Source organism: Phyllobates terribilis, unplaced genomic scaffold, assembly GCF_046119375.1.
Source record: "Phyllobates terribilis strain yellow unplaced genomic scaffold, ASM4611937v1 Scaffold_5__5_contigs__length_657084704, whole genome shotgun sequence".
NCBI lineage: Eukaryota > Metazoa > Chordata > Amphibia > Anura > Dendrobatidae > Phyllobates > Phyllobates terribilis.
In genome coordinates this window covers 75,429,448-75,449,612 of record NW_027362765.1, presented here as the reverse complement: position 1 = coordinate 75,449,612, position 20,165 = coordinate 75,429,448, and the positions used below count along the sequence as shown (strand labels likewise).

Sequence of the window (20,165 nt, the reverse complement as noted above, 5' to 3'; positions counted from 1 at the left end):
ATTCCGCCTTCCACCACGCCCTCTCTTTTTCCCACTCATGTTGGTCGGATACAGTGGTAGGAGCACACAATTAACTAAAGAAAAATACGTTTTTTTCCTGTGCAATAGCTCAGCACACACCTGAATTTCAGTGACACTAAATGACAAGGTAAGATATGGCCTGCCTTATAACATTACTAACAGAGAAAAGAAATTTGTTAGTGTGCATGAGGCCGATAAAACCTACGAGATATTCTCCAAACAATTTCAAACTGAGATATCCCCTGCTGTATTACTTTAGGAACAGAAGAAATTTTTTTTTTTGAATGTGGATGAGGCCAGTATGACATAGAATATATGCTCCAAAATATTTCAAACTCAGATCTAGCCAGCTGTATCACTTTACTCAGAGCAAAAAATATTTTTGGGTTACTCTGCATAAGCACTGCGTCCAGCTGACTTTGACCGCCACTGATGTAGTGGCTGGCTTACAGCACTGTATGACTTTTGGCACAGGAAAAAATATTTTTTGGACTGGGCCTAGTAAGAGAAGTTTTTTTTTTTTTTACTGTGAAACCAGGACAAGTTCAATGCCACCAAAATAGGATCTGCCTTTTAGTAGACTGGATCAACTTTGCCACAGTAAAAAACCTTTGGTGGACTCTGCCTACCAACCAACAATATATATAGGTTTGACTGTGCGTACAAGCAGAATTTGACCAACACTGACGTAGTAGCTGGCTTATAGCACTGTATGACTTTTGGCACAGGAAAAAATATTTTTTTGGACTGGGCATAGCAAGAGAAAAAATGTATTCTTTTTACTCTGAAACCACCTTAAGTTCAATTCCACTAAAATAGTATCTGACACTAAAAAAAAAAAACTTCAGTGCACACAGCTTTCAATATCACAATCGTAACAGAAAAAAAAAAACTGATTTTGCGCTCTGCAATAAGAAGCTCTGCAGACTGTGCAGAGCACAATTTCAACCCCACTAGATGAAAAGGTGCACTGCGCTTGCTTGATCACATTAGCAAGTGCAAAAAAAGATTCAAGGTATACTGAGACATGGAGCTCTATACCAGCGGTGCACAGCACTATTGTATGGCATGGGCCCTCTGTTTCTGTCAGAATCTCAGTACTTGCACAAGAACACCATAAATGTGCTGCACCAGCGGTTGCAGAGGTACACAGGCCATTAATTATCTACACTATCTGACTACCACACAAGCGCCCATCTATCTAGCTAATATCTCTCATTACACAGGAGAACACTAAGCTGCGTCTGTCTCCAGCAGTGGCATGGATATAATGGCGCTGAGGGAACATGGCCGCTTTTTATATTAAGAGGACATGTGATTTCTGCAGCCAATTGCAGAAGCCCTTATGTCTGGACAGTGTAGATGCTTCCTGCGTTATGATTGGCTGGCCGCGCTTTCCTCAGTTAAAGTTACCGCCCACAGGAAAAAAAAAAACAATGCGCCGCTGATCTGACCTGTTCTAAGCTCTCCCCAGCCCCCGCACTCACCTGGCACATGTCACCGCTCATCATACACTTGCACTATGCTAACAAAACTGTTCAAATCGTCGTGGCTGCCCTGTATTCACAGTCCCGCGCACATTTGTAGAACTTTTCCAATTTTAAGCAAATTTGCTCGCCTTTGCGATCACGAATCCAAATGTGCCATATCCTGCCGAATTTGAAACTTTCAAACATTCGCCGAAAAAATTCGCTCAACACTAATCAGAACCAGGGACGTCAGTAACAGATAATGATAAAACATTAATATCTCCTGATAGTGACAACATGGAGCTGGTGACGGCCATAATGGACACTGTACAGTAACAGAGCAGCGAGCGACGTCAGGAGGGAAGTGACCCAATCTAATCCAATACAGACAGATCCTGATAGAGCGACACAGATGGGGGCATGGCAGCACTGAGGGGGTTAATAGTAATGGGGGATCTCCACATACCTCCACCTGCAGAGCCGCCACCACATATATGGCTGTTCTGTGCGCACAGGACCTGTGATGATGTCACAGGAGGGGAGGAGTCAGGGGTCACATGATCAGGGGCCTCAGTGTCTGCAGGACTCTGCTGTGCTGGTTGTCATGGTGCTGGATGAGGGGAAGGTTATGTGTGGGATCAGGAGGGATTTACAGTGTGGATGTAGCAGAGCCGTGTGTGTATGATGTGGATGTAGCAGAGCCGTGTGTATACGAGGTGTGCAGAGCAGAGCCGTGTGTGTACGATGTGGATGTAGCAGAGCCGTGTGTGTACGATGTGTGCGGAGCAGAGCCGTGTGTGTATGATGTGGATGTAGCAGAGCCGTGTGTGTACGATGTGTGCGGAGCAGAGCCGTGTGTGTATGATGTGGATGTAGCAGAGCCGTGTGTGTACGATGTGTGCGGAGCAGAGCCGTGTGTGTATGATGTGGATGTAGCAGAGCCGTGTGTGTACGATGTGTGCGGAGCAGAGCCGTGTGTGTATGATGTGGATGTAGCAGAGCCGTGTGTGTATGATGTGGATGTAGCAGAGCCGTATGTTTATGATGTGGATGTAGCAGAGCCGTGTGTGTATGATGTGGATGTAGCAGAGCCGTGTGTGTACGATGTGTGCGGAGCAGAGCCGTGTGTGTATGATGTGGATGTAGCAGAGCCGTGTGTGTATGATGTGGATGTAGCAGAGCCGTGTGTGTATGATGTGGATGTAGCAGAGCCGTATGTTTATGATGTGGATGTAGCAGAGCCCTGTGTGTCCGATGTGTATGTAGCAGAGCCGTATGTTTATGATGTGGATGTAGCAGAGCCGTGTGTGTACGATGTGTGCGGAGCAGAGCCGTGTGTGTACGATGTGTGCAGAGCAGAGCCGTGTGTGTATGATGTGGATGTAGCAGAGCCGTATGTTTATGATGTGGATGTAGCAGAGCCGTGTGTGTACGATGTGTGCGGAGCAGAGCCGTGTGTGTATGATGTGGATGTAGCAGAGCCGTGTGTGTATGATGTGGATGTAGCAGAGCTGTGTGTGTATGATGTGGATGTAGCAGAGCCGTGTGTGTACGATGTGTGCGGAGCAGAGCCGTGTGTGTATGATGTGTGCAGAGCAGAGCCGTGTGTGTATGATGTGGATGTAGCAGAGCCGTATGTTTATGATGTGGATGTAGCAGAGCCCTGTGTGTCCGATGTGTATGTAGCAGAGCCGTATGTTTATGATGTGGATGTAGCAGAGCCGTGTGTGTACGATGTGTGCGGAGCAGAGCCGTGTGTGTACGATGTGTGCAGAGCAGAGCCGTGTGTGTATGATGTGGATGTAGCAGAGCCGTATGTTTATGATGTGGATGTAGCAGAGCCGTGTGTGTACGATGTGTGCGGAGCAGAGCCGTGTGTGTATGATGTGGATGTAGCAGAGCCGTGTGTGTATGATGTGGATGTAGCAGAGCTGTGTGTGTATGATGTGGATGTAGCAGAGCCGTGTGTGTACGATGTGTGCGGAGCAGAGCCGTGTGTGTATGATGTGTGCAGAGCAGAGACGTGTGTGTATGATGTGGATGTAGCAGAGCCGTATGTTTATGATGTGGATGTAGCAGAGCCGTGTGTGTACGATGTGTGCGGAGCAGAGCCGTGTGTGTATGATGTGGATGTAGCAGAGCCGTGTGTGTATGATGTGGATGTAGCAGAGCCATGTGTGTATGATGTGGATGTAGCAGAGCCATGTGTGTACGATGTGTGCGGAGCAGAGCCGTGTGTGTATGATGTGGATGTAGCAGAGCCGTGTGTGTATGATGTGGATGTAGCAGAGCCATGTGTGTATGATGTGGATGTAGCAGAGCCATGTGTGTACGATGTGTGCGGAGCAGAGCCGTGTGTGTATGATGTGGATGTAGCAGAGCCGTGTGTGTATGATGTGGATGTAGCAGAGCCGTGTGTGTATGATGTGGATGTAGCAGAGCCGTGTGTGTATGATGTGGATGTAGCAGAGCTGTGTGTGTATGATGTGGATGTAGCAGAGCTGTGTGTGTATTATGAATAGCTCCCAACCGTCCCGAATTCGTCGAGCTATCCCGATTTAAAGGGGTTTTCCCACGAATGAAAGTTCATTTTAAAGATTGTCTCCTGGGCAGGGGAGGAAGCAAAAGAGTATACAGATATTACAGCAGGGGATCGCAGAGGATTCATTTTATGAGGTAAAATATTGTTTAAAAACAAGCAGTGAAATGTTTTACCTCACAAAATGAATCCTCTGAGATCCCCTGCTGTAATGTCTGTATACTCTTTTGTTTCCTCCCCTGCCCAGGAGCTGTGGTATGTTCCGTACACGGTCAGACACAGACAGTTTTTAAAATGAACTTTCATTCGTGGGAAAACCCCTTTAAGGGCTCAGGCTGTGTGCCCACGTAGCGTTTTTCAAGCGTTTATGCTGCGGAAATTTCCGCAGCATAAACGCTTGTTAAACGCTAGGTAATCCGCACCCCATGGTCCCCAAGGGGATTCCGCATGTTCTATGCACATGCTGCGGATTTTTCCGCAGCGTTTATGCTGCGTACAAAAATCCGCAGCATGTCATTTAATTTTGCGGAAGTGCAGCGGAACTCCCGCCATTGACTTGCATTGAGACGCATAGAAACCGTGACTGTACATTCGTACAAGCGGCTTCTATGCGTCTCTATGTGCGGATGGTACCCAGTTCTGGAGGAGAGAAGACTCTCATCCAGACCTGGGTACCATTGTACCTGTAAAAAAGAATAAAATAACAAATAAAGTTTATACTCACCTTTCCGAAGGCTTTTCTCTGAATGCCAGCAACACTTGAGGACCTGCGGTGACGTCACAGTCATGTGACCGCAGGCCCTTCACCGCTCTGTCTCGCGATATGCCGGCAGCCGGGAACCAGACAGGAACGAGCGCTGCAGCCACGCCGGGGCCTCGGGGGTGAGTATAGCTTTATTTGTTTTCATTTTTACGGTCACACTGTATAAATCCATGCTGTTTGCATGGATTTATATAGTGTGACCTAGTTGTCAAGCACTTTCCAAGTGATGCTATCGCCTGGAAAGCGCTTGTCAATCTGCATGCGGAAACGCATGTGAATCCGCATGTGGATCCGCATGTATTCTACAGGAAAAACGCATGCACGATCTGCATGCGTTTTTTTCTGCCAGGGAGATGCAGAAATGCTGCAGAAATTTTCTGCTTCATTTCTGCATCGTGGGCACATAGCCTCAGTCTTGCGTCCTCATGTTCGATGTATCCCTCCTGTAGCTCCCCCTCCTTAGGGGGCGGGGCCGATTCTCCCCACTGAGTGCATAAACTAAATTATATATTCACTTCTCCCTCCTGTGATCGGGTCTTGAACCGGAATCTCAGTGTCCACAGGCTGGTGCTCTACCAATGAGCCCGCCATTGTTTTTTGTTTTAAATTATTGTTTATCATTTGCTCTTTTGTCTTTAACACAAGTCTCTATACACAAAAACTGTTTCACTTGATTCATTTTCTTCAGGAGATATTCCACATTATGTACTTACACTTCAAGGATGCCAATAACAATGAGCAGGACTATAACTCGGGCTGATCCTGGACCACCACCAACAGCATTTCCACTTTTATTACACAAGACATTTCCAACTATTTTAGAAACTCCGTGGAGGCGTTTGTCTCGTTGGAGGCTCGTAGTAGCTTTATGGAAGCCTGCCAACCCTTCCCTGTGTGTCGCTTCTTGTCTTGGGATGATTAAATTTCTTTTTATTTTATTTTTATTCTATTCGTAAAAAATGGACGACATACGGATGGTCCATGTGCAGTCAGGTTATTTTCTCGCACCCATTGACTTGCATTAGCGAGTCTCGTCCGATCCGAGTTGAGAAATAAATTGCAATAGAACACATAATCTGATTTTTTAGAGGATTGTACGCGTCCGATTTATATGCAGATGAGTATGAGCCCTTGTTCTGCGGATAGCGGCATTGCTATAAAGGAGATACTATACAATGTTTTCAGTGAGAGCACCCACTATGCAGTGTGACAGCAGTAGAGTTCGGCTCCATCTCACTCTTTACATCTGTCTGCTGACACTTCAAGCAGCTGATCGGTGAAGGGTCCAGTTTTCGGGCGCATTAATCTTATATTGATGATCTATCCTAAGAATAAGTGATCAATATAGTAGTAATGGAAGACTCCTTTAAAAAAGTATGTGTGATAGCTACATGTATTTAGAAAAAAAAACATAATGGGCAGAAGTTTTTTTTTTTAAATCATTTTTTAATAATTCTCCATGGAGATGGCTTCCTTCTTTCTTATTCCATCTGTGCTCTGAGAAGTTATCCAACTGAGGCTACAGCCCCACTATCAGTAGAACCTGCTGAATAATTGTTGTGTACATGTGTAGGGAGAGGAGAAGGTTGTACTTTTGCTATAAGGCCTCATAATTAATAAATAGTCAAAAAAGCTAGTCACACAAAGGTGACCTCATATGGTCAGTCTCTAGCTCGATTGGCTCACCTAGTAGAATTAATGTATTCATTAATCATAGTGTGCTGACGCACAATCTATGTGTGTGTTTGTATATAGTTTGCAGGCTCTTTGTTTTTTTTTGCAGTTTGCATTGAGGTGTGTGGCCCCCTCCCAGGTTGTGCACCTGTATCCACCCATCTTTCCCAGAAAGGATTTGTTACGAGCTTAGTCCTCAGTCCCATCCATTTCATTTAAGACTTGGTTGGGCACATGGAGAGGTGAGCCACTATGGTTAGAGAGGATTCAAATTGAGTTCACCTTGGTTGGCTCACATTTCTTTTTACATCATTAGCAGTACTGGAATTTATACATTCAATAATCGCAGTGTATGTATATAATAGGCAACCCTATTAATTAGATGATATGAACTGGGTTTTGGATGGCATACAATCAAATAACGGATCCCGGCACTCATGTGTAGATTAAATTTCTTTAATGGAAGTCCACAAGCCTTCCCAATGGACTCACCTACAAAACCTCCTATTTTAAACATATATTTGTGTATCCATCTAAACTACACACATTTGAACTACCCACAAATATAAAAACCCATTTCCACCCATATTATTAAAGTTATTTAATTTAATTAATATTTGTATACATTTTCATTATTATTTTAAAAATATACAGGGTGGTCCAAAAGTAGGCGGCCAGAAAATAATAATTTATTTTGATTTATATATAAAATTATATTTACTAACACAAGCATAACATTGACAATTAAATTTTATTCTGAACAATAATACAAAAGCCCTTAAATTTTATCAACGCAGGTGCTCAAACGTTTTCCATTACAATTTGCACAGCTTTGAAGTCTGCTTCTTACGCTTCGACAAACTTTTTTGCACAAGTCTCTTTGGGTATTCATTTCTTGAAACGCATCTCTTACGTAATTTTTCAAATCACTTTTTGGTTTTCGACTATAAACTGTCCTTGAGTACTCCCCAAAAGAAAAAATCCATTGGGGTCAAGTCTGGTGAACGTGCCGGCCAATCAAGTGGGCCTCTTCGGCCAATCCATTTATTAGGAAATGTTTCATCAAGATACTCGTGGACTACTCTTGAATAATGTGGAGGGGCCCCATCTTGTTGGAAATAAAGGTCATTTGAATTAGGCTGTTGCTGTAACTGGGAAACAACTTGATTCATTAGAATTTCGAGATACTTCTCTCCTGTGACTGTTCCATCAAAAAATATTGGTCCTAAAACAACAAAACTTGAAATACCACCCCAAACATTGACACCAGGCTCATTTAGTTGTTGCTCTAATGTTAAATGCGTGTTCTCATTACACCAGTAAATACAATTATGTCTGTTAATATGGCCGGCTAATTTAAAAGAAGCTTCATCACTCCACATAATGTTATCTAAAATTACTGGATTTTCTTCAATTTCGTTAAGCATAATCTCACTAAATTGCAGCAGCCTGTCTGGATCATCCTCCAATAAACCATGAATTAGACGCGGACGATGAGCTTTCCACCCAATAGATTTCAGGATTCGCATGATAGAAGCTCGTGACATTCCCAATTCCAAAGAGGCTCTTCTGGTGGACTTGTGAGGAATGAAAAGTGGAATCTGATTGGTTGCTAAGGGCAACTGAGCCAGTTTCACTTTACACCATGTTTGATAAATCTCCCCCTTCATAACCTTATTACACTTTCTGTCCACCTACTTTTGGACCACCCTGTATATATATATATTTTTTTATCTTAAATTTTAATCTATTGTATTATTCATTCCAAACTATGTTATTATTTATTTATAATTGAATAAATTGATCAAAGTGGGATATCCTTTTCTTTTTAATGGAAGTTGCACATCCAAACTTTCATTACCGCGCCTGATATGTCTAAAAAGAGGAAAATGGAATATATTCAAAATTAATAATAATATTTCAAAAAAGACACGTCTCATATTCCTTGTTTAATCCATTAGGATGTAATTAGTGATGAGCGAGCGTGCTCGTTTAACCCTTTAAACGAGCACGCTTGGGTACTCGCCGAGCAGTTTTGGCATGCTCGGCATTTCATAACAGCCTCTGTAGCTGCATGTGTCATATCTGTTAGATAGCTGTGACACATGCAGGGATAGCTTGCTCACCTAAGTTTGTGAAGTTAGTAAATTTGCACTTATCTGTTTCTTTGCATTGAATTGCCATTTTCATCAGAACCTTTCATAGCTGTTTTTACCTATTTTATGATCAATTTTTTTCCTCTGGGGTGGGAGGGTTCCCAGTGCTGGTTACTTGGTATGTTTCGATTTATCATGAACTAGCACAAGACAAGCTCAGCTTCCTCATCATTCTCCACTTTCCACTAGATGTAATGTATTTAAAGTATATGCCTCTCTGAGTATCAACATTTTTTTCATATCTCCACCCCTTCTTGGTAGTTTAATTTGTTCTAACACTTGATATTATAATTGAGCAATAGAATGACCCTTTCCTTGAAGTGACACGGGAGGGGTAACCTAATGTCACCACGACGAATTGTGGACTTGTGTTTATTAATTCTATTGCACAAATATATATGTTTAGAATAGGAGGTTTTGTAGGTGAGGCCATTGATATTGGGTGATGAACCTTTTTAGTTTATAAATGTTATACAGGTATTTTATGAGGTTTGCATTGAACATGTATGTAATAAATATATGAATTCTTAAAAGGATGAATTTATTTGCATTCCTCAATGTTTTGTTGTTTTTTGCTTTATTATTTGCTGTGTATTTTCTTTGATTAATTTGATTAATTCTGAAGCAATTTCCGGTTCATTTTCTTATAAAATTAATGTAATACTTGTAATCCACAATTGACAAAAGCCTGGGAAGGCTGAAACGTTTTGTATGTGGACTTCCATTAAAGAAATTTAATCTACACGCGAATGCCGGGATCCATTATTTGATTGTATGCTGCAAGCTTTTCACGTGCACGTACTATTATATCATTGGGTTTTGGATGGCAACTGTTCAGATCATGTATACTAGCATCTCTCCATGGCCAATGTCAAATCGAGGAGAAAAGAACGGCATCAGACAACCCATTTAAACTGCAGTTATACAGTTTATGTAAATGTTACATATTTTATATACATGGTTCAAACATTGGTGTATTATATGGATACTAATTGCTTTTCAATATCAAATAACTGGTAATTGAGTACATTTTCTAATGATCACCTAATGCTCTAAATCAGGGGTCTCAAACTCAGCTGGGCATATGGGCCGCACACGGAAAAACATTTAATTTGGGGGGCCGCATTATTTGCATGACAAAGTGACATTTTTAGTGATACCATTTTATTTTCTATACACCTTTTGAACTGGTCCTCATCTTGCAGACATGGTCTCCCCTCCAGGTCCCCCATATTGCAGACATGGTCTCCCTTCCAGGTCCCCCATATTGCAGACATGATCTCCCATCCAGGTCCCCCATATTGCAGACATGGTCTCCCTTCCAGGTCCCCCATATTGCAGACATGATCTCCCATCCAGGTCCCCCATATTGCAGACATGGTCTCCCATCCAAGTCCCCATATTGCAGACATGGTCCCCCATCCTGCAGACATGGTCTCCCATCCAGGTCCCCCATATTGCAGACATGGTCCCCCATCCAGGTCCCCCATATTGCAGACATGGTCTTCATATTGCAGACATGGTCTCCATATTGCAGACATGGTTCCCCATCCAGGTCCCCCATATTGCAGACATGGTCCCCCATCCTGGTCCTTATGTTGCAGACATGTCCCCCATCCAGGCCCCCCCCATACTGCGCACAGGGTCCCCGTCCCCCCATAGTGCGCTCAGGGTCCCCAACCCCCATAATGCGCTCAGGGTCCCTGTCCCCCCCATACTGCACTCAGTGTCCCCGTCCTCCCCCATACTGTGCTCAAGGTCCCTGTCCCCCCATACTGCGCTCAGGGTCCCCGTCCCCCCCCCATACTGCGCTCAGGGTCTCCGTCCCTCCCCCCATACTACGCTCAGGGTCCCCGTCCCCCCTATACAGCGCTTGGGGTCCCCCCCCCCCCCCCATACTGAGCACAGGTCCCCTGTGCTGTATTTCACATGACAGAGAAAAAAAAAAAAAAAAAGATTCTCACCTGTCCTCCGTTCCCTCGGCGTCCTTTCTGCACCTATGGCCTGCAGGCACAGACCCCGTAACGAACACAGCTCTCTCCAGCAGCCGCCGACATCAGCGCTGTAGTGCAGTGTATTGCCGAGCAGAGACCGGCTCTCTGCACAGCAATACCAGTGCCAGCCGCCGGCCTATCAGAGGCAAGCAGCTGACATCTGCGCATGGCAGTGACGTCATACGCCGCTGCGCTGGGACGCAGATGTCAGCTGCTGACCTCTGATAGGCCGGCGGCTGACACTGGTATTGCTGTGCAGAGAGCCAGTCTCTGCGTGGCAATACATGGCATTGCAGCGCTGATGTTGGCGGCTGCTGGAGAGAGCCGCGATAGTTACGGGGTCTGTGCCTGCGGGCCGCAAGAAGCAGCCGGAGGGGCCGCGTGTTTGAGACCCCTGCTCTAAATGGTTTTCCCTTTCTCTTTCAGAATTGTGATTTTACAATGAATTGGAATTTTATTGTACAATAAATCTTGTCAATAAAATAAAAAAGAAAATCACTACTTCCCTGTGTGAGTTCTTTGATGTCTAACAAGATTTGTTTTCTCTGTAAAACATTTCCCACATTGTGAACATGAAAATGGCTTCACCCCTCTGTGAATTTTCTGATGTCTAACAAGATCAGATTTACCATTAAAACATTTCCCACATTCTGAACATGAATATGGTTTCTCCTTTGTGTGAGTTCTCTGATGTATAACAAGATGTGATTTCTCTATAAAACATTTCCCACATTCTGAACATAAAAATGGCTTCTCCCCTGTATGAATTCTCTGGTGTATAACAAGTTTGGATTTCTCACTATAACATTTCCCACATTCTGAACAAGAAAATGGCTTCTCCCCTGTGTGAATTCTCTGATGTATAACGAGATTTGATTTCTGATTAAAACTTTTCCCACATTCTGAACAGGAGTATGGCTTCTCCCCTGTGTGAATTCTCTGATGTGTAACAAGATGTGATTTCTGATTAAAACATTTCCCACATTCTGAACAAGAAAATGGCTTCTCCCCTGTGTGACTTCTCTGATGTGTAGTAAGATAGTATTTCTCTGTAAAACATTTTCCACATTCTGAGCATGAAAATGGCTTCTCCCCTGTGGGAGCTATTTCATACTCAACAGTCCTTTTACTTTCGTTTTGCACATTGGTCATTGATGAAACACAAGAAAGGAACTGTTGAAAAGGATTGGATGACAGATTTTTTCTAGGGGCTTGAGGTGTTTCTGGGATAATGGCATGTTCTTCACATGGATTTGGTGTGATTCCATGATCATCTGCTGCAAAATCAGAAAATATAAGATGTTCCTCTAAGCTCCTCGTACATTCATCTGCCAAGAATAAAACTGATTTTATTATATTTTGATTAAACTGCATTGGAATAATATTAATATTTCATTATTTTATAACATTTTCATACAAAACTGTAATATAATTCAATTATCAAATGACTAAGACAATAGACTGCAAATTATGGCCCAACAGATTATGGTGTGAAGCTACTAGGTTGGTTCTATCTTGAAGCTGCCTTCTCCATAGGTTCATATTTCACTGTTCCTGTCACCAATCATTTCAAGTTATTTGTTCAGTAGAGACTCCTGAATGGGCCTGTAAATCAATGCTATCAGGTGGAGTCCTCTCATACCCTCTGTGATAACTAGAGTGCATGCAGTCTGGCACAGAGCAAGGCAGAGGGGAGTTGTTAATGGAACTAAGCAATAGCTATAAGAAAGGGAAACAAAGGCCTGTATATGCTTTGTACATGATGGCAGTTAACGAAAACATTGCTATTCTATTCTATCACGAATATATAAATGTGAGAGCACTGGGGGATCTGAGAAAGAATTTGTAGCAGTCCCTGGTTCTTTCATAGATCATTTAATTTAAGGATTATCAACACCCTTCAACAAAAAAAATCTGTAAAAACATATGTGGCTAAGTTTGTGAAATTAGTAAATTTGCACTTGTCCGTTTCTTTGCATTGAATTGTCCTTCTCATCAGAAACCCTCATAGCTGTTTTTTCACCTATTTTATGTTCAATCTTTCTCCTCTAGAGGGATTTCCCAGTGCTGGTAACTTAGTATGTTTTGATTTATCATGAACTAGCACAAGACAGGCTCAGCTCCCTCATCATTCTCCACTTTCCATGGTTTTTACTTCGGATAGGGAATAACTTCCAAACTTAAGAAAACCCTTTCAAGGAGTAAGTGGACCCGACTGGGACTCCATTGTATATTATTTTCATGTATACAGATGTAACCCCCCCCCCCCCTCACCACTTCAAAATGTGAATGTAGCCATGAGCCTTAATCAAACATCCATTTTTTGGTTTATATTTTAATGAATGATTTTTTGTACTTTTTTTCACTGTTTTCGATCGAATTTTAGTCCATGTGTCAGTTTTTACAATCTGTGTGTGCTTTTTTTATGGAAAAAAGAAAAATGGATAAGAGGTTTATGAAAGCTTCTCATATCAAAACTCAGTGAAGATCGGACAGCACTCAGATGCCATCAATGTGTTATCTATCATTTTTTTCACAGACCAATTCACTTGATTGATCTACAAATCGAATCAAAAATGGACTGGACTTTTTTTTTCACAATGTGTACGTGTGTGCTTTTTATGAGGAAAGAAAGGTGGATGAATATGAGAAAAAGCTGCACAGAATGATGGTGCAAACCCAAACATGAAAAACAATAAAAAATAGCTTTATTGAAAATATAAGTGCTTAGACATTAAAAACAATTAAAAACACAAACAAGATGACAGTAAGTGGGGCTGGTGGTGGTGGGAGACATGATAGTCCCAAGGTAATTTTTCCCCGCCTCTCGGGTATACAATCAATGTTCAATATAAAGGTAGTCCCAATAAATACATGAAGTATAGGCAGGAGGGATTCTTAATATGTTAAGGGTAAACCATGCATAATATTAGATATACAGGGTAACAAAATAATATTATTAGATATACAGGGTAACAAAATAATATTACCACCAGAGGATGTGGTAATGAATGCACAGAAAAAGTGGCTAGTGATGACAAATGTTACCATATAATCAGTTAAAGTGCAAAGTATCAAATAACATAAAATATACATGTCCCACTGAATATTATAAAATGCTGAGTGTCGAAATGACATATAGGATATATCAAATTTACACAATGAGTAAATAATTGTAAAAAAGAATATCCTTAATCCTGCAAAACCATGACCATATATTTGTATTTCAGGTGGGAACTTAACCCCTTTACCCCCCCAAGCCTGTTTTCACCTTTATGACCAGGCCAAATTTTACAATTCTGACCACTGTCACTTTATGAGGCAATAACTCTGGAACGCTTCAACGGATCCCAGGAATTCTGAAAAATTTTTTTCGTGACATATTGCACTTCATGATAGTAGTAAAAATGTGTTCGATTTGACTTGCGGTTATTTGTGAAAATATCGGAAATTTGGAGAAAATTTTGAAAAATATTTAAATTTGAGAGTCCTTAGTGGTTGATGCCAGTGCAAAGCTCAGAAGGGAAGAAGCGCCATATTGGAATTCAGATTTTGCTGGAATGGTTTGAGGGTGCCATGTCACATTGGCAGAGCCCCAGAGGTGCCAGAACAGCAGAAATCCCCCATAAGTGGTGTCATTTTACAAACTGCACCCCCCAATGAATTAATCTAGGGGTGCAGTTACCATGTTGACACTACATATGCCTGTAGTTTTGGACCAAAGATGTAATTTTTCTAAAGGCTAGTAGAAAAAATTGGACCTCAGTTTAATGTGCAATTTCACCTAAGTACGCCAATACCCTACATGTAGTTGGGAAATACTTTTTAGGCACAGTGCAAAGCTCAGAAGGGGAGAAGCTCCATATTATAGTGCAGATTTTACTGTTATGGTTTGCAGGTGCCATGACCCACTAGGAGAGCCACTGTGGTGCAGAAAAGCATAACCCACTATAAGCGACCCCATTTTACAAACTACACCTCTCAATGAATTCATCTAGGGGTGCAGTGAACAAACTGACACCAGAAGTGAGTCACAGAATTTAATACCATTGGGCAAGGAAGAGAAGATAATTACGTTTTTGCCTTAGCCCCAGATTTTACATTTTCACACGGGGAAATGGGTAAATATGGCACAAAAATTTGTCCCACAATTTCTGCTGAACCTGGGAATACCCCATATGTGGCTGTACAGTACTTCTTAGCCACACGGCAATACTCGGGAGGGATGGAGCACTATTTGCCTCCTGGAGCGCAGATTTTCCTAGAATAGTTTACGGACTCCATATACAGAGAGCCTCTAAGTGCTAGAAGAGCAAAATCCCTCCTCAAGTGACCCCATTTAGGAAATAATACCCCTTTGGGAATTTATCTCCAGGTATAGTCACGATTCTGACTCCATGGGTTTTTTCCAGAAACAAGCAGCGGTGCATGTTGCGGAGTGAAAATTGCAAACTGCTGTTGTAGTGCCCAGTACGTTGTAGTGACTAGTACGTCATACCCAACTCATGCTTTAGGAGATACGCACCCATAAATTAGACAGACTCATCACTATAAAAATGCCAAACATGTGGACGCTAAATGTAGTTTAGGTACACTGGTGCTCAGAAAGGAGAGGGCATTTGTATTTGGGAGTGCAGAATCTGCTGAATTTCTTTTGGGGGGCAAGAAGCCATTTTGCTTTTCCAAAGCCATTGTACTACCTGTAACGTGGAATCCCCCTATATTTCTGTTAACTGATGATGGAACCGAGTTGGGGTTTACTTTTTTGTGGATTGATTTGAAGCTTTTGTTCGGAGCATTTTATATAACGTTTGGGATCACATTTATCCGGCGCTCTACGCTGAGCACTTACATCGGGTTTCCATCTAAATCTCTGAGTGACGTGATTCAGATGAAACCCCAAGGGATCCATTCACTATTATGAGGCAGCAGGGTTACTCCGGACTCTGTCTGGCCTCTCTCTGTTCAGTGTTGTCTTTCTTTTCATGCTTTAATGCATGACTAAAAAGATGAACACGGCCGGATCACAGGCCAGACTGGTTCCACAGTGTTTACATCTGCCTCATCATAGGGAATCTTCCGCCTGGGGTTCTGTCTGACGTCCATATTTCAGAAATATACACGGAAACCCCGGTGTAAGTGCTCAGAGTAGAACGAAGGATATATGTGAGCCGAGCCTTGGGGCTCGCTCCCACTTGTGATCAAATCGGACAAATGCAATCAGATTAAAAATCAGATTGCATTCGTATCAACAATTTAATTCTATGATTGTGTTCTCAATGATGTTTTTTTTTTCCGCTCCGGTTCGCATCGCGATAGGACGGAAAACAAACAGAGCATGCTGCAATTGAATGTGCAATTCGGATCGTATACACCCATATAAGCCTAAGGGTGCATGTGAAACATCGCACTGCACTGTGAGGTAGTGATGGGAATTATATGTGAGGAGCGGTATGTTTCTCCTAGAATGTGCATGGAGGCATATTAAACCCGCTGGAGTTCATTGCAGTCAGAGATAGCTGTGATTGCAGTGCAGAATAAAAGTAAGTTTGGACTTGGTCAAATTAGTTGTCCAAAGCAGATTTGGTAAAACCCAGCATGGGCTTTTATTCTTGGAGTGGACTACAGGAATGGCAGTGGGGCGGTCCACTCCCTCCAGCCTGGGTCTTACAGGTGGCTCATGGCTACAGGTTCCTGTTTAAAAACTACAGGAAAGGTTTGGGTGTGTCAGTCTTTTGTTTTGCAGACTGCAGAAGAGGAAGCTCTGTGCTATAGAGGCCTGTGTGAAGGGAATACAAAGCCTAGGAAAGCCAAGCTTCTGACACGCCTTGGAGTGAAACAGCGATGCAGTCGCCCCCAGAATCGGTTGTTGTTGTATGGACTATTGTGGACAACCCGGCTGCGATCCGGAGGATAAAGCTGCCTTCACTGTGTGAGTTTTTGCTGAATAAAGCCGTTTAAGTTGGACTTTCCTTGGGTCACTGCCTCATTACTGCTCGCAATTTAGTGCAGCAGAATGGGGACGTATTCTCCACTGCCAGGCCGTACTTCTGTCATCCAACATGACTGTCATCGAGCCTCAGGTGAGGGTGCGAATGAAACCGTATCGTGTACCCGAAGCCCGGAGGCAAGCCATTGCAGCAGAAGTAAAACAAATGCTCAAACTAGGGGTAATCGAGGAATCCAGGAGTGAGTGGGCTAGCCCCATTGTGCCGATTCCGAAGCCGGATGGATAGTTACGGTTTTGTAACGACTTCGGAAAATGGAATAAGGTGTCAAAATTTGACCTTTATCCAATGCCCCGAGTGGACGAGCTGATTGAGAGACTGGGGCAGGCCAGTACTTCACCACGCTCGATCTGAGCAAGGGTTACTGGCAGGTGCCTCTGACAGAATCGGCGAAGGAGAAGACCAGAGGGCCTCTATCACTATGTCGTCTTGCCTTTTGGGTTACATGGAGCCCCGGCTACATTCCAGAGGCTGTTGAACATAGTTTTGGAGCCCCATCAGAAGTACGCATCTGCATATTTGGATGATATCATCATCTTTAGTACTGATTGGCAGACCCACTTGTCCCAGGTACAAGTAGTAGTGGATTCGCTCAGAGTAGTGGGCCTGACAGCGAACCCAAAAAAAAAATGTGCAATAGGCCTCGAGGAAGCATGGTACTTGAGGTACGTGATTTGCAGTGTGGTTATCAAGCCCCAAATAAACAAGATCAAGGCCATTCAAAACTGGCCCAAGCCTGTGAGTACTAAACAAGTGAGAGCGTTCCTCAGCATCGTTGGGTACTACCAACGATTTATACCTAACTTTGCTGGGAGAACAGCGCCCCTGACCGATCTGTTAAAAGGTAAGAAGTCGGTAATGGTTCGGTGGAACCCTCAAGCAGGGGAAGCGTTCCAGTCCATGAAGTTGGCGTGTGGACAACCGGTCCTCATCAGCCCCAACTTCAAGAAAACCTTCATCGTGCAAACTGATGCCTCAGAGGTAGGCCTAGGTGCGGTACTGTCGCAAGAGGTGAACGGAGAAGAACATCCGGTCACCTACTTCAGCAGGAAACTTACTCGGGCAGAGAAAAATTATAGCGTTGTGGAGAGTGCTTGGCAATTAAGTGGGCCTTGGTGTCCCTACGCTATTACTTGCTCGGGCAACAGTTTCGCTTAGGTACGGATCATTCGCCCCTCGTCTGGATGAGAAACGCAAAGGAGAGAAATGCTCGGGTCACCAAATGGTTCCTGTCCCTACAAAATTTTAGTTTTTTGGTGGAACATCGGGCTGGGAAGTCGCAGGGAAATGCAGATGCCCTGTCACGGGCACCCTGTATGGTGACAAGTGTTCAACCCCACAAGTTTGAACAGAGGGGGAGATGTGTGAGGCAGTGACGGGAATCATATGCAAGGGACGGTATGTTTCTCCTAGAATGTGCATAATGGCATATTAAGCCCGCCGGAGTGCATTGCAGTCACAGAGATAGCTGTGATTGCAGTGCAGAATAAAAGTAAGTTTGGACTTGGTCAAACTAGTTGTCCAAGGCAGATTTGGTAAAACCCGGCATGGACTTTTATTCTTGGAGTGGACTACAGGAATGGCAGTGGGGCGGTCCACTCCCTCCAGCCCGGGTCTTACAGGTGGCTCATGGCCACAGATTCCTGTTTAAAACCTGCAGCAAAGGTTTAGGTGTGTCAGTCTTTGGCTTTGCAGACTGCAGAGCAGGAGGCTCTGTGCTATAGAGGCCTGTGTGAAGGGAACACAGAGCCCAGGACGACCAAGCTTCTGACACGCCTTGGAGTGAAACAGCGTGCAGTCACCCCTGGCAACGGTTGTTGTTGTATGGACTGTTGTAGACAACCCAGCTGCGATCCAGAGGATAAAGCTGCCTTCACTGTGAGTTTTTGCTGAATAAAGCCGTTTAAGTTGGACTTTCCTTGCGTCACTGCCTTATTACTGCACAGTGTGAACACCACCGCACTACAGCACTCGGATATCACCTGAGTGCAGTGTGATTTCTGCCGATGCCAGCAACAGAGGAGATGAAGAAATTTCTCGGTCTCCTCCGCAGCTGTGCTGCAATCCTCTTATGCGAGAGAATCGGTGCACAGAGCACTGACAGTCGGCTCCCACTCGCAGCAAAGCAGGAGCGGAGTTTCATTAGCATAACGCATCTGATACTCTCACATGAGATGTAATTCGCTAATGGGACTCCGGCCTTACTGCGATCTTTGGGATGCAAAATGAATAAATCAACATCAGGTGAAGAATTGACTTTATTCTTCTGGTCGGTGCGATTACAGCAATAATAGATTTATATTGTGTTTTTTTTTTTCTGCTTGGATGCTGTCACACTAAGAAACGCTTATTACTGCAAAAACAAGTTTTTGCATCCTCATAGTTTCAGAGATATAATTTTCTTATATTTCTGTCAACATATTCATGTGATGGCTTGTTTTCTGCGGGACGAGTTGACGTTTTTATTGGTACCATTTTCGGGCACATAACATTTTTTGATCGCTTTCTATTCCGAGTTTTGGGAGGCAGAATGAACAAAAACCGGCAATTCAGGAAAAAAATTTTATGCCATTCCGCGTGTGGTAAAATTGATAAGGCAGCTTTATTCTTCGGGTCAGTAAGATTGCAGATCTACCACATTTATATAATTTTTTAATGTTTTGGCGCTTTTTACACAATAAAAACGTTTTTATTGAAAAATATTTTTATTTGCATTCGTCTTTTGAATTGCGTTTTATTCCACTTTTTATCCGGCGGTATGATGAAAAAGCATAGTTTTTTGCAGTTTTTTTTTTTTTTTTTCTACAGTCTTTACTGAAGGTGTTAACCGGTGTGACAGTTTTATGGGGTGGGCCATTATGGACGCATCAATACCAAACGTGTACTTTTTTATACATAAAAATACAAATTTCTGGGTGAATATAAATTATGTGATTTTGTTTTTTAAAATATATTTTTACAATTTTTTTTTTTAAGTTTTCTACTTAGTCAGTTTATGGGACTTTTACTTTCTACAGTCTGATCGCAGCTCTACAGCATTGCAATGCTTTAGAACTGTCAGTTCTGCACAGACACACAAGCTTGTTAGACCATACTCTTAGCATGGTTTAACAAGCTTGCTAACCTGGTGATCGGGGGTCATCATGACGATCTCGGGTCACCATGGCAACGATGTGACGATGACATCACGGGGCGCAGATCGGAGGGGAGAGGGAGCCCCCACACTCTCTATGCTTCTAAATGTTGTGATCGCTATTGATCACAGCATTTAGTGGGTTAAACTATTGGGATCGGGGCGGGCACCACTCCTGGCAGGAGAGCCGGGTGTCAGATATGTTAGCTGAACACCCGGTGGCAATCGCACACGCACAACTCCTATGCGTTCAAAATCGTCATGACGTATCCTGTACGCCAAAGGTTGGGAAGGGGTTGAAGGACAATACATATTTAGTATAGTACCCTACATCTGGTAGTGACACAGGTTGGGTAAAGTCACCATATCGGGTATACTATTATCTGAATGCATGTCTCATTACAATCC

The 20,165-nt window shown here is 43.2% G+C and overlaps 1 pseudogene; it reads right to left on the bottom strand.

The window, feature by feature from the left end:
• The window catches only part of LOC141271469 (uncharacterized), a 524,545-nt pseudogene that overhangs the window by 118,711 nt on the left and 385,669 nt on the right, over positions 1 to 20,165 (bottom strand).